We start from the raw sequence: 15,855 nt of genomic DNA, 5'->3' as shown, positions 1-15,855 counted from the left end.
ATGTGAGCCTTGATTCCAGGACCCCGGGATCACGACCTGAGCTGAAGACAGATTCTTAACCGACTGAGCCACCCAGGCGCCCTTATGTATTTCAGTTTTTATTTAATACACGAATGGGGGCCACCTGGGTCGCTCAGTTGGTTAAGCAGCTAACTCTTGATTTGAGCTCAAGTCATGATCTCATGGGTCATGAGATTGAGCCCCTCATCAGGCTCCGTGCTCAGCAGAGAGAGTCTGCTTGAGATTATCTCTCTCCCTCTCCCTCTGCCTGCACGCCTGCTCCCCGTGCACACACATTCTAAAATAAATAAATCAATCTTTAAAAAAATACATATATGTTACACACACAATTTTCCTTCAAATTGGGATAATAGTGTTTGCATCTCTAAATCCTGTTTCTTTTACTTAATACATTGTTCCATAAGTATATTTTATGCTATTTTGAAGAGCAAAATATAATTTTTGAAGGTGCATGCTTTTGCACAAATGCACCATGATTTAGCTATATCCTTATTTTTGAATATTTAAGTTGTTTCATTTGGTTTTAATTTACATTACCCTAAGACTAATAATGTTCTGCATCTTTTATGTGTTTATTTGCCATCCTTATTCCTTCTTTAGTGAAATAGCTGTTGAGATCGTTTGCCTATTTTTTAATTAGGTCATTTTCCTTATATATTTTGAATATAAGTCCTTTGTCAGGGCTATGATTTGTAATTATTTTCTCCCAGTCTGTGTTTACATTTTTAGTGTCTTTTGCAGAGCAAAAGTTTTTAATAGTGATGAAGGCCACTTTCTTATCAACATTGTTCTTTTACAGATTATGTTTTTGATATCTGAACACTCTTTGCTTAACCCAAAGTCACAAATATTTTCTCTTGTAGCTTCTAGAAGTTTATAGGTTTGCATTTCACATTTAAGACTATGATCCGTTTTGGAATGAGGTTTTTTGGTTTTTTTTTTAAATAAGAGGTGGGGTAGGTGAGGTCTTTTTTTTCTTTTTTCTTTTCGGTCTTGCAAATAGCTGCCTAGTTATATCTCAGTCATTCATGTGCACCCTGGCTCTGCACATTCTCCCTTACACAGTGAAGAGACGCGGGAATTCACCATTGCACACCCTTCTTTCCCACAAGCGGAGATGGTGCTTGGCACAAAGCACCCTGGGCTTGCGATCAGATCAATGTTTCCAGCCTGCCCCCCACTCTGTGGAACAAGTCACACCATCTCCCTAGGTCTCAGTTTGAGAACCGACAGCAGCAATCCTGACCTCACTGGGTTGTTGTGAGGGTTGTGAAGGTGTAATTGGGTAGCAAAATTCTAGGCAAACGTTTACAAACTGAGAAGAGCTTTTCCTAAGGTAAGGAGATGGGTCTGAGTGACAGTTATGGATGGAGAGACCGGGTTAGCTGGAATGGGGCTGGAACTCCCCATGCATTTCCAGGGATCTGGACCTCTGGACACCCCAGGAAGCAGCTACAAAGATTGGGGTTGCCCTCTGGCTCTGCAGTGATAAAGGCTTCTCATTGCAGTCTGAGGGATCGAGGTTGGACATCGGGAAGAAATTTCCCTCTGCCAAAGGAAGAAGTGAAAATGGGTAACTGAGTGAATGGATAGGAGAGCAGCGTCTTTCCTGACTCCGCTTATCCAGACTTTTCTTATTTCCCGCGGGATCTGCGGGGCCTGACCAGCTGGACCTTTCTCGCCCTGAGGAGAGCGGGGCTTGCCCGGGCAGGGCCCCCGCTGCCCTGCAGGTGGCGCCCTCGTGCCGGCGCAGGTGGCCGCGAGGGCTTTGGTCCTGCTCTGGGACAGTAGCGGGGCTCAGGTCCCCACCCTGGGCCCCGCGGAGCCTCAGGCCTCGGGCCTGAGAACACCCACAGCAGTTCAGACCCCTGCCCGGTGGCCTTTGCGGGGGTGGTACTCAGCTGTGTGGTGCGTCCTGGTTCCGCTCCTCACTGCCGGAGGACACCAGGACGAGTCCCTGGTTTCTCTGTTTGCCCACCCTAAAAAATGAGTAATCCCTCCCACTTCAAAGGGCCGTCAGAACTCGTAATAAGCACTTAGTCAGTGTTAGCAATTATTGGTACTCAGCAAACACGATGTTTCCATTTCCAAATAGATGGACTCCATTGAATGATAGAATCACAGTGGTTTTATTTCTATAAAATATTTAGCAAGATTTAATTAGAATTTCAAAAAAGTTAAGAATTCTAGGTTAAGTAATTTTGATTTCAAGTTTTGATATTTATTACTTACTATTTGTATTTGGCCTTTAAAGTGTAATAGGTAAATTTTTAAATATTTTAGAAAAAATAAAATTATTTTTCACAAGCATTTTTTAAAGTTAATTTTTACAATTGATGTAATTTTATTCCTATGATGAAAATATATTCAAATTGTATACTCTGGATGCAATTCAGTTTGTCTTGAATCCCTCAGATCACCGAGCATGAGTGCAAAGAGAAATCATGATAGTGCAATTACGACAGTGGGATGCAGGCAAACAAAAGGAAAAAAGAAAAAGAAAAATCTTGAAAGAGTCTGCTTAAATTTTTAAAACTGCCAACAACAAAGTGAGTGGATTTCACTTGTACCCCTGAGAAAGCACCTCTATGATTACTAGAAATGGAAAAGAGAGACAGACAGTCACCCGTGGACAGTCTTCAACAAAGACAAGTGGACAGCACTAGGGAACATTGGTGGGATGTTCCTAAAAGAATTAAATCATGTGCCCCATGTTCAGCCAAACATAACGTTTTATTTGGGGTGGGGAGGGGCACTAATGTCATGACATATACAGAAAACAAAATAATAAAGCCTAGGTTTAGTAGAAATGACTTCAATTTGTTTTTTCTATTTCACCCATCCCCCCCACCCCGCAACCACCAATTTGTTCTCTGTATTTAAGAGTCTGTTATTTTGTCTTTTTTTCTTTGTCGAAATGACTTCAAATTTTAAAGCCCAAGTAGCCAAACACGTAGGATGGATTTTTTTAAAAGTGAAACAAGTAATTACCTAGGATATAGACAATAACTTTATTAATTTGGAGGATAAGAAGTGAGAGAAGAAATTGAACATAAAAATTTTTTTTAAGTAAATATTACTCAGATCAATTAGATTGTATCAGGGACAAAATCCACATCGAATGACTAATGCTTATTGTTCATGTTTTGAACTACAGAAAAAGAAAACAAAGTCAAAGTTAAGGAGCATATCATTGGTTTTATGCCTTTTATAGAAAGTAAAGGTTTGGATTAATGTGATGAACTGAATAAACAGCTTTCAATTATGGACACTGACTGGTCAAGGGTACCCCTATGATGATGCCAGTAACACAATCGTAAAAAAAAAAAAAAAAGGGCATGAGCCAGAATTTTGGCCAAAAAGGCAGAAGCATTCTCTGTGCTGGCTACAGCACGTGGTTTCCATCCATGCCAGGAGGTGTGACTTCAGCTGTGCCCATGCAATGGCACTCTTTGGACAATTCAATGATTATATATGATATTTTTCTGGGTCTGTCCCAAGACTGAACATCCTGATGAAACACGTATCACGTCAGGCTCCCTGCTCAGCGGGGAGCCTGCTTCTCCCTCTCCTCCCTGTTCGTGCTCTCTCTCTCTCTCTCAAATAAATAAAATCTTAAAAAAAAAAAAAAAACACATATCAAATCTGACCTTGCGGGGCACATGGGTGGCTCAGTCGGTTAAGCATCTGCCTTTAGCTCAGGTCATGATCCCAGAGTGCTGGGATCTCCCTCTCCTCCTCACTTGTGCTCTCTGTCTCTCTCTCTCTCAAATAAATAAATACAATCTTTAAAAAAAAAAAAATCTGACCTTACAACCTGTCATAGACTTGATGGGTACGACAGCAAAATGCTCCTAAAGGAATCAAGATGTAATTTGGACAAGATACAGCGTATCTAGAAGAGTTCAGGTAAACAGCAGATCCTCAAATAAAGAACAAAGCACAGTCTTTGACAGAAAATGAAGGAATGTTCTTTAAATCTGTGCTATCCGTAATTACTTGGTATGAACTATTGCTTGCCATTAACAATGTTAGCAAAAGGTTATTTTCAAAAACAAACAGGGCTAAATTAGCCGTGTCATTTTCTTAAGGGACTGAAAATATTTTTACATGCTTAGAGAAAAAATTTTTTTAATATATAGAAAGAGCCTTCATAGAAAATATGCAATAAATGTGATATTCCAGTAAAATATAATTAGAAAACAGAAGTAAAATGCTCATATGACTATAAAGGAGAAGATTCACATTCTGATAGCCCAGTTTATAGCAACTATGTTCAGGCCACTCTAGATTAAGGCAGAGTCTCAATTAAAGAGATTGGAACAAATGAACCAAATACTGGTACTTGGATTTTCTTTATAATATCCCAGTGTTGAGAAATGTGAAAGAATTGCTAATGGATTCTTTATGCTATGAGAAACTACTAGCTGAGTTAACAGTGTGCTGAGGGACACATTCTTCTACAACCCCCGATCTCATCACAGACCAGCAACAAACATTTTAGGGACTAGATACAGCTGGAAGAGATGTTCGAGTCTGTAAGTGATAGAAACTTACACAGGAAAACTAGAACATTATGTGATGTTTCCTGTGATAATATGTCATTATATATAAACTCATTACACTATTTGAACATGATATGTAAAACTTCACTTCTGGATCTAACTACTGCTGTAAGGAATATATTGATAATTCCAGTTGCTATTGTCTCAGAAAATTAAAGTTTCTCCATATAGAATTTAAAGGAAAACTGTCTAAGAATTCAAGAAAGATTGTCTCATTTGGCATTTCCACCAATAGGACAAAATTTTATTACTAATTATGTAATTATGTTGTTAATTATAATTGTTGCTACATGATTAGTAGTTTTGTTGAAATAAAGGGAGACAAATTTCATGAAATAAATCAATGTATAACTTACACGTGTGTTTACTGTTCTTTCAAACATCATTAGCCCTTCAACAGAACAGTGATATCCATAGCAATGATCAAATGCTTTGGTATTTTACTAAATTTGGCCATTTTTTAGTCATTTGAAAAGACACTCTTTTTCTTTTTCTTTTTCTTTTTTTTAATTTTATTTATTTATTTGACAGAGAGACACAGCGAGAGAGGGAACACAAGCAGGGGGAGTGGGAGAGGGAGAAGCAGGCTTCCCGCGGAGCAGGGAGCCCGATGCGGGGCTCGATCCCAGGACCCTGGGATCATGACCTGAGCCGAAGGCAGACGCTTAATGACTGAGCCACCCAGGCGCCAGTTTTTCACTCTCTTGATAGTACCCTTTGATGCACAAAAATTTTTGATTTTCATATGCATTTTTAAGGTAAAGCAGGAGTATGAAGGCGGCTTGGGGCTGCTCTTAGACTCTGCCCACTCCTATCCCCCACCTTCCCTAGTGCAAGTTCAACCCTCTGTGACGGTGAGGACCATTTGGTGGTCCTCTGAGAGGGGCCTTCTGGCACAGTAATGGGACGGAAACTCTGCCCCAGTCGCCTCCTGGGCTCTGTGCTGTTTTCTGTTTAACATGAAGGAGACCTAAACAGGAGCCCCAGGGGAAGGGGGGAATCAGAGGTGGGCTGGCCGGCCAGTGTGGGCAGAAAGGGGCGACCGTCCTCTCTCCTGCGCTCCCCACTGTCTACTCATGGATCCTGAACTCCCTTTGTGGACGTTGCTTCTTTGGGTCAAATATCTGACTTCTTGTCTGTAACGCCATTGATGAAATTCATGCATCCAGTGGTAACTTGGATTAGAGACCAAAAGACACTCTTTTTCAATTTCATCATTATTAAGGTATATTTGTTAAGGTAGGAGGAGAAAAACATTTTCCTTTTAAGGACTGCGAGCCTGATTAGTAACTTAAATATTTAGACATACCGCAGGCGGGCCTCGCTTTGTGCTCTTTCAGGCCCCAGAAGTGTCAGGAACCTTCGCCAACTGTAAAGTGTACTGCAGACGCCTCACTCCCCCTCTTCTGAGCAGCTCTGAGGTATGATGGGGAAATCACAGAGTATAAAACAAGAGGACGCACCTTACTTGCTTTATTTCCTTTGCCATCCATAAAGCATAGGGGATACCGCCTGCCTCCTCCCAGCACTACTTAGAAATCATGTGAAGTAGTACAGGTGGGAGGGAGGGCTTCACGACACAGACAGGACGGTCCAGACAGAAACTATTCTTGCCCAGTCCCAGGACCCCTGGTGCCATACCTTACCTCCTTCCTAAGGAACACTGGCTTGCCCCAGCCAGGGACTCAGTGGCAGCTCCAGGCCGTTTTATTTCATACCACAGGCTTCCTCTTACCCATAGTTGACCCAAAGGTAGTCAACCTACGACATAAGACAAGAGTAGACAAAGATGAGCTGGAACAGGGAGGAACATTTTGAACCTCCCATTGATTCCCCCTCTCTCCCCAGGACATCCTTAGGATTGCTGCTAAACTTCTCTCTTCTCCACTCTGTCTCCCCTCCTTCATCACCCTGCCTCTCCGGCTCCCAAAAGTTGTCATAATTTTCTTGTGGTTTAAGCTTAGAGGTAGTTACAAGTTCTAAAGATTTTATCCAATGCATAGGAAAAACTGAGATAGCTACATTCGATCATTTGTAATCTACTAGAACTCAGGAAAGAATCCAATGCTCTTAACAAAACTCAGAGCAAAACTGGACCCTGAAAATGGACTTGGTAGAAATAAAGGTCACAGGAGGGAATTTGCCACGACAGATGCTCTCATCGGTGAACTCTGATATTGACAAAAATTTGATCTATGGACCTGGACCAAATTTCTGCTATAAAATTTAAGTGAAAAGGAATTGGTCCCAGTGAAAATAGTTTCAATCAACTCAAAATGAAAAAGTGAAAACATTGGAAATAGTTTAACGGAGCTGTATAGAAAATTGATCAAGGAATTAAACTGACCTAATGGAGTCCATTCCGGAAAACCCTTTCCCAAGGAAAATTCATCAAAGTCAGCGGACTTGCTCGATACATGTTTGTATTCAGAATGTGTCTAGTGCATTCTCTGGAATTTTTGTTAAGAAGCAAGGAGCTGGCCCACTCGGGAGTGGCGGCTGCCAGGTCCCGGTGTAGAGGGACCGGGAAGTGTGATGGGCAGTGCCTCAGTGGCAGGCCCCTCTCTGCATAAAAATATATTAAAAATTATATGACTGTGGGTGCCTGGGTGGCTCAGTCGTTAAGCGTCTGCCTGCGGCTCAGGTCATGATCCCAGGGTCCTGGGATCGAGTCCCACATCGGGCTCCCTCCTCGAGGGGAAGCCTGCTTCTCCCTCTCCCACTCCCGCTGCTTGTGTTCCTGCTCTCGCTATCTCTGTCTCTGTCAAATAAATAAATAAAATCTTTAAAAAATAAAAAAATAAAAAATAAAATAAAATAAAAATTATATGACTGTGTTGGCATAGGGAGGGACATCATCTAGGCTACATTCATTATTTTATATTCTTTTATTATATATTATTATATTCTTTTTTTCTTCTGATTTTAAAAGAAATTAAAATATTTTCACTAAAAAGTGCCCTAGGCACTGTGGCTAATGGAGAAGTTGGCCTGGGAGGGTCCCCGGTCAAGGGTAAGCAGAAGAGTCTGGATGAACCTGGGTCAGGGGTGGGGTGGGAGGGGGAGAAGTGACAGGGCTTTCTCTGTGTCTTCTGAAAGGACAGTGCCAGAGTGTGGGATCCCAACCTAGCCCTTCCCGGCGCCCCGCTGTTGCCAAGGCCCAGGTTTCCACTCACGTCTCCTCACAGTGAATGAATGGTCCACCTCCTACGGAGCCCTGGGTGCATTTCTGTTCTTGCAACCTAAAGAGCCCAACTACATAAGCAATTCTAATGCCCCCTCCCCAGGCTTTAGTGGAGTGGTCTGCGTGGAGGCGGGCCAGCAGGCGCAAGATTGCCTCCCAGACTCAGCTGTGCACTACTGGGGCCAAGATTGGCTCTTTTTTTTTTTTTTTTTAAGATTTTATTTATTTATTTGAGAGAGTACAAGGGGGTTTGGCGTTAGGGTTAGGGGAGGGATAGAGGGAGAGGGAGAAGCAGGCTCCCCACTGAGCAGGAAGCCCTACTCAGGGCTCAATCCCAGGACCCTGGGATCATGACCTGAGCTGAAGGCAGACGCTTAACCAACTGAGCCACCCAGGCGCCCCAGCTCTTTCTCTTATGCCCATCCTCCAGCCATGCACCTCATCAACGCACATGCACTGAGGACCTCCTGCCTGCCAGACCCTGTGTCATAGGCCCTGAGAGCAAAGCATTAACCAAGACACAGCCCTGCCGTCCAGGAGCTCATTCAGGGCCAGCTCAGGACACGGTTTCCCAATCTTGGCACTATTAACAAGTGGGCCAGATAATTTTCATTTGTGGGGGGAGGGCTGTTCTATGCATCGTAGGATGTTCAGCAACATCCCTGACCTCTACCCACTAGATGCCAGTGGTACCCCGTCCCCAAATCATGACCATCAATGTTTCCAGACATTGCCAGATGCCCCCTAGGGGGCCAAAATCCGCCCCCCCCACCATTGACAACTGAGTCGGAGAGCTCAGGGAGCACGGTGTAGCTCATCATGGGCTCCCCCAGAATACCCATAGGAACTAAAGGCGGGGAGGGATGTAGGTCTGGCTGGCAGGGTCGCTTCATGGCTGAGGTGCTATTTAACTTGGGCCTTGGAGCGAGCAGACCCCTGTAAGAACTGGGAGCAGCACAAGGGGAGAGAAAAGAGAAAATTCTTATCAAGTAAGAAGGAGGGGGAGCTGACATATGCTCTAGGAGGAATGATTGGGGTTGAGTAAGAGGTAAATCTCAGTATCAATTGGAGGCTGGGGGCAGGTATAAATCCTACAATACATAGGTAACACATGAGTTAACTCTAGTCTAAAGATGCATCCTGTCTAGCTCATCTAGTAATAATTTAATTTTTGAAATGGATTTTAAAATGCTTCATTTTAGCCAGAGTCCCCACCATTCCTTATCACCCACTGACCCAATTCTTCATTTATAATTATTTTGCTTGCCAAGTTTCTCAAGGCTTGTGAATTTATATTTTTAAATATAAAGTGATTTTTCACTTGGGGTTCATGGACGCTCTCCAGATCTTTGGGTGAAATTCAGGGCATCTGGAGGCTCAACAATTGTGGGCAGAGGGATAATAAGACCCTGCAATGCATCTAAAATTCCCTGCTCATTTTTCTGATGAAAGAGTGCCTGGCTTTTGTAGAGTTCTCTGAAGCTTCTCCTCCCTCTCTCCACCAAGAAGCTCAACAAAGTGGGGCAGGAGTCTCTGCCGGTCCCTGGAGAAATATTGTGCCATTGGCAAAGGAGAGACGCAGGGCTAAACTCCACTCACCTTTTCCTGTCGGTCCAGTTTAATGTAGTGAGTAATGAAAACAAAGCCCTGTGGGATGTGCTATAGCTCAGGCAGATGCTCGGGCAGGTACCGGAGGGCTGGGCGCATTGATCTGAGGTGGTGGTGCAAAGTGAGCAACTTTGCGAGCCAGAGAGAAAGCCTCGAATTAGTGATTTCGTCCGCTCATTAAGAGGCTGCTTTGGAGGACACAGAGCCAGAGCAGGAGACAAGAACTGTGGCAGGTGGCAGTCTGCCAGGAGGACACTGGGGGAGGGGGGTGTGGCCCACATGCAGGTCTCTCCCATCCACCTCCACCCCTGGCCCCAGGGCCCACTGGCTTCACTACCTCCCAGTGAGCCACTCCCGGCAAAGGATCTGGTCAGCCATTTACACCAAGGAGCAGACGTGAGAACAGCTTGCTACTTAGTCTCCATTTTAACTGGAAGCATCATTGGGGGAAGGGGGAGGAGTCCTGTCCTCAGATTCATTCTGGGTGGTTCCAGCATGGGCAAAGACTCATTTCCATTAAAAACACAGCAGCTGAGTGTGATTTTCCTAATTTCTCTCAGTTTTCTGCCCACCCTACCTCCCTCTAGCTTTTGTCCAGAGGATCTGTTGCGCCCATCAGGCCTGAGAGGAGCTTTGGATTTCCCAAGGGGGTGGGCAGGCCGGCAGGGAGTGCGCACCTGCACGCACAGGCATGCTCACATGCATAGGGCTGGGGCTCACCCTGACCCTGACCCACCTTCCCTGCTGAGCACCTGCCAGGGAACTTCGTGCAGAGTGCTCTGGAGAACTGGTTTGTTTTAGGGGATGGAGAAAGTGAGAAGGCTTACGGAGGTCCTTGTCTGGCGAGAGTTTAGTCCCTATCCTGGGTCATACCCTAGTCTGATGGGGGAGACAGAGCCCTCCCGTCAGAGAGCAACATGAAGCGGAGGAAAACAGGGCCCAGAGCACCTTAGGAACCCAGAGAAGGGTGCTCAAATATAACCAGTAAGGGCAAACAAGCACCCTGCTGATAGCTGAACCCAAGATGGGAGGCAATCCCATTTCCCCTCCTCCTTCCCACCCTCATCAAGCCTTACCATTCCTTCAGCCTTGCTTTTTACTTGCCAACAGGAAAGATCACTAGATACCAACTAGTTCTCCATCTTGGCTGCACATTATAAATTGGCTGGGCACTAGGCTACACCAAGAACAGATCAGCTCGGAATCCCCGGGGGGGTTGGGGGGGGCAGACACCAGTGTTTTGTAGGACTCCCCAGGAGATTCCAATGTGCAGGCAACTCTGAGCCTCAGTGCACTAGGCAGTACTTCTTACACTTTAATATGCACACCAATTGCCTGGGGATGTTGGTAAAATGCTGACTCTGATTCAGTAGGCTTGGGTGGAGCTAAGATTCTTCATTTCCAGCAAGCTCCTGGGTGACACTATGCTAACGCTGGAGGGTGTAAGAAACTCTGTCAGAATGTTGTAAGGAGAAAACTAGTTCCCAAGCCCCCTCAATTCTTTCATTCATTCGTTCAACCACCCATGCACCATTCATGGAGTTCATTCTATGGGCCAGGCTTTGTGTTAGGTGCTAGGAATAAGGTAGAGACCAAAAAGAGTCAGGCTCCTCCTATCAAGGAGGCTGCACGCCAGTGGGGGCGGGGGGGGGGGGCAGTGCACAGGTGAACCAACACGTGAACAAGCCCATTTCTGCTGGTGAGAAAGGCTACGCACACATATAAAGTGGGGTACTATGGCAGGGGTGTTTGGGAAGCTGCCTTAGCTGGGTGCTCAGAGAAGCCCTCACCAAGGACATGAGACTGGAGCTGACGTCTGAATGAGGAGAAGCAGCCAGCCCCTGAAAACCCGGGAAACAGTTCCAGGCAGGAAGAATGGCTGTGCAAATGCCCTGAGACTGGAGCTTGGTGTCCAGGAAGACCTCAGGTGGAGCACAGCCTGGGAAAGGCACTGCTCTTAGGCCCAGGTGGGAACCTGGTCTTCAGGAGACCCCTGTGAGCACATTTAGACCTCCCATCTGAGCCCACCTCAGAGCTGTCCTGCTCCCTCCCCGCCCCTCCCCCTGCCCAGCCAGTCGGCTGCACAGCTATCCTCTATCCAACCACATCTCACCACGCCACCTCAGCACCTTAAGATAGAATATTTTTTCCCCTTTAAAATTTAATCTTCTTTAAATAAAAACCCAGCTTTAAACAAGGCAGCCAGGCAACAGACAGGCAGACCTTTGGGTGGTTTTCTGGGTCACTTTCTTCTGTAATGTAAGAGCTTACATGTGAGGAGGTAGATGACTGATGACCAAAGAGAAACAGAAACCGAGAGAGAAGTGCCCCCCTTCCTGCCAAGCCCGGGGCCAAAGGAGACAAGGCAAGGCCCTGCCTGGGGCCACTCCAGGCGGCACAGATGCTGGGGGCCCCCTTCTAAACTCCTTGACAGGCTGTGGCGACAGCATATGACGAAGAGACAGAAGAGACTGGCTTCAGTCCAGCTCCGCCACAGACCATGGACCCCGGAACACCAGCACACCCCGAGCCCCTGCTCCCGCGTTAAAAGGAGATGCCCACTCGGTTGGCCCCTTAGGACCACTCTGAGGATAAACTAAAATAAGGAAAGGACTCTAAAAAGTTGAATGTAGGAAAGTTCTTTAGAATCTCATTAATTCAAACTCTGATTTGGAATTTGTCATAAACCTGTTTCGTTTTGTTTTCATAGCAAATAAAAAATGTGTACCTCCTGAATCTGTTACTCGCAGACTTGTAGGGGGAAGGGACTTATTCTTACTCATCATTGCATCTCCAGCAGCCAGCAGTGACTGGAAACTTCACTGCGACTCCTTCCAGGTGTCCTCCGTGCATCTGTGTGCATGCGCACGTGCACACACACTCTACTACATCTTCCTCTGTGATAGATACAGCTTTTGCAAGTCCATTAGGGAAGACAGTAAACACAGGAGGGTGTGGTAGAGAGGCTACAGAGGGGCTGTAATGCCAGGTCATTCACAATCTAATGTAAACGGACAGTCCAGGGATGCTGAAGAAATGGGGCACATACCAAGGAGACTTGATCAAGAAATAACCTCCTGTTTCTGGACTCTTCTAATCATTTAATGGAACAAGTACCAATTTCAGCAGACCTGATAGAGTCCGCGATGACACGGGCCAATTTGCTCCTCTGCTGGGGCTTTCTCATCCCTGGGAGAGCTGCAGCCCTGGATGAGCACACTGCAGGGCCGCTGGGGTGGAGCCAAGAGCCAGCGGAGATGGTCATGGCCTCAGGACGGTGGTTCAGAACACCGAACCTGGCTTCTAGACCTTGGTTTGTGAAATAACTGAAGAACCTCTAGCAAGTTGCTTAACTTCTTCAAGTTTGTTTCGTCAGCTCTACGGTTCACTTAATACCTCTTCCCAAGATTGTCAAAGGAATTAGAAAGAAGGCATGCAGAGTCCTTTTGCAAAAGCCTGTGGGCACTTGGCCACTTTAGCTGATAGTATTGTCATTATTGCTTGGTCTTTGATTTTGGAAAGGGAAGGTTACCCCAAGCCTACCAGAGGAAGAGCATTCCAGGCTGCAATTCAAGGCAGGAATAGGATCTTCTCAACGTTTCTTGTTGGCAGGTAGCACATGATTGGCAGGAAGGTGTTCGGGAAGTGTTTAGTGAAAAGAACTGCATGACCTTGAGCAAGTTACTCAAAGAGCATCCTGTTTTCTCACCACCCCCCACCCCCGCCAGAGAAAGCTTTCACTCATGGGAAGCTGTGAGAGTCTGGGGAGCACCTACAATGGTGCTTGTTCCCTATCCTTATCCCTAAGCAAAGAGCATCAAGAAAGACCAATCAAAACCGTAGTTTGCTGTACCCAGACACTAAGAACTCAGAATATTCATTCAAGGGCACAGGCAGTTGCCGGGTTAATATCTTCTGTTGGGTACTTCCAGATGGAGATGGTGCCTCTTGCTGCCTGCAGGAGTTGAGAAGATACACTCTCCTCCTGATTACCTTGTCACACCATTGATGGGATTTGAGAATTACTTTGGGGCCTTCCACTCCAATTGAATTACAGAGATTTAATTTCAGTGGTGTTAAAGAGGAAAGACAAAGTTAACAGGCATTAAATTAAAACCATGCACTTTTGCCAAGACATCCCTACCCCCACCTGGCCCCGGGGACTTCCTTCCTTCCTCTAGTCCCCAAAGAGATTAACGCTCTTTACTAGATTTTCTAAACTGAAACGGAGCAGCCCTTCTTATCTCAGTGCTTCCACGAGGTGCAGATGAGAACAGAGCAGAACCCCAAGAAAATACCAGCTCTGCTGGGTGGCGGGGGGCGGAGGGGGCGGTGAGCTCAGTTGCCACAAGCGTGGGGTTGCCCCATAATATCCTACCTCAACTGTGTGTCTGCCATCAGTTCCTGGGCTGCTCGATTTCTGAGCCTTCACACGCTCCTCCTTGGTGTGCTTTGCAGCCCTGTCATTTCCCAAAATCCTACTCCTGGAAAAGGATTAGCAAAATTACACAGTGTTGCTGCTATTTAACATTCAGGAAATGCAGCACACACACACAAGTTACCAATCATGCTCACCAGATGGCAAATGTAGCTCTTTTCACCAGAAAGTGAGCAGCGAACATTCAAATTCATCACCAATACAACATTTAAATGCACATCCATTTTCAATTTGATATCTTTGATGGGTTGGTATAACCAAAAGCAGTATTTTATCCCTATATTGTTAACTATTTGTAACAGTTACAATAATGCAGACTTGAGATTTTTTAAAAGTTGTCATTAAACAAATCTCACTACAACTTGCAATTTTGATAGACGCTGTACCTATCTGTTTTTAATACCTCAGAGTTCTGTATTCAGAATGGGCTAATGGGAAGGGCACAGGGTAGGAAGAGTAAGAATCTAGCAGCTGATGTTGGGGTCTGTGTATTTTTTTTAACACCACTGCTTAAGTTTAGTGGTTACCTTTTATTAGTTTATAAAAAACTTGAAGATCGATTAGTCTCTCTTATTGGACTGTATTACGAGACAGGAGTTGAGAGCCAGGGAGCCCTGTCTCCTGAGTCTCAAGTATAAATTTCTGCCCATCTAATGTTCCCTAAAGTTCTCAGAGTTTTGGCCTTGGCTGGTTATCAACTAATTAAATGGCATCCCTGGCTCATTCCGTTTCTCTGCACTTAAGAGTGAAGAGTGGTTGTTATGAGCTGATTGTGTACTTCCCCCAAAATCCATGTTGAAGTCCTAACCTCTAGGACCTCAGGTTGTGACTGTGTTTGGAGATAGGACCTTTGAGAAGGTAATTAAGGTAAAATGAGGTCATATGAATGGGCCTGAATTCAATATGACTGGTGTCCGTGAAGAGGAGACTAGGACACAGACAACACACAGGGGGCGACCATGTAAGGACACAGCAAGGCAGCCGTCTACAAGCCAAGAGGCTTCAGAAGAAACCAAACCTGCTGACACCTTGATTTTGGATTTAGGCTCCAAAGATGTTAGAAAATAAATTTCCCTTGCTTAAGCCCCTTAGTCTGTGGTATTTTGTTATGGCAGCCCTAGGAAATACGGTGGTCCAGACTGGAGGAAAATGTATGTAATGTAGAATTTACATTATACATTTCTCTGTAACACAGACACTGTGTTATTAATCAGGGCTTGTTATTCTAAGTAACGGAAATCAAATCCAGCCAACTTAAGCACACATAAGGAATGCATCCTAAGGATACAGTGGTAGCTCGCGACACTGGAAGGACGCAGCTGGCCTCAGAAATGCACTGGATCCAGGGCCTGGAGCGCTGTCAAGATTCTGTTTTCATCTCTGCTTTTCACGGTGTATCTGCTTCAGTTTTCTAATCTATCCCAATTTCGGATTCCTGGGGAAGAGACTCACTGGCCCAGCTTGAGTGAGGGACTCACCCCTCGCCCCGTGGTCCTGCTAAGAGGTGGCAGGGTCACAGGACACACATCAGCTGTCAGGGCCCTGCGGGGAGGGGGCATTCTCAGGAAAGAAGAGCTCATCAGACTGTGGAATAAGTCCTCCATGCCAGGGAGGGTCTGTCCCCTCTCAAGGGCAATGCAAATATCTGAGGTTTCGTGTGCTACAGCAGAATGGCCAGTGTGTTAACAGTTTGGTTATCAATAGCAAAATCAAAGCAAGAGCAGACTGAGACCTCATCCAGACCCAGAACTGCTTGCAACCTATGGCTGTCTCCCAACTGAGGAGAGACAAAAAAGAGACACCAAGGATGTTGACAAAATATGTGCACCCATCAGCTAGAAGAAGTTGGTGACCCATTGAAATTCCATTATACAAATGGTGCAGAATGCTTATAACCCCAAAAATAATGTGCAAGGAAACACAACATAAACCCAGACTGGTCTCTGGTTTTATATGCATTTGGGGAGCCTATATCATTACTCTCGGAGAAGAAGAGGGGGAAAAGGATTAAACAATGCTTATTGATCTGGAGAAGACAC

The sequence above is a fragment of the Phoca vitulina genome, unplaced genomic scaffold, assembly GCF_004348235.1.
Source record: "Phoca vitulina isolate PV1807 unplaced genomic scaffold, GSC_HSeal_1.0 scaffold20, whole genome shotgun sequence".
Lineage (NCBI taxonomy): Eukaryota > Metazoa > Chordata > Mammalia > Carnivora > Phocidae > Phoca > Phoca vitulina.
The sequence above is the reverse complement of the archived record's forward strand: the minus strand, read 5'-3'. Positions refer to the sequence as shown.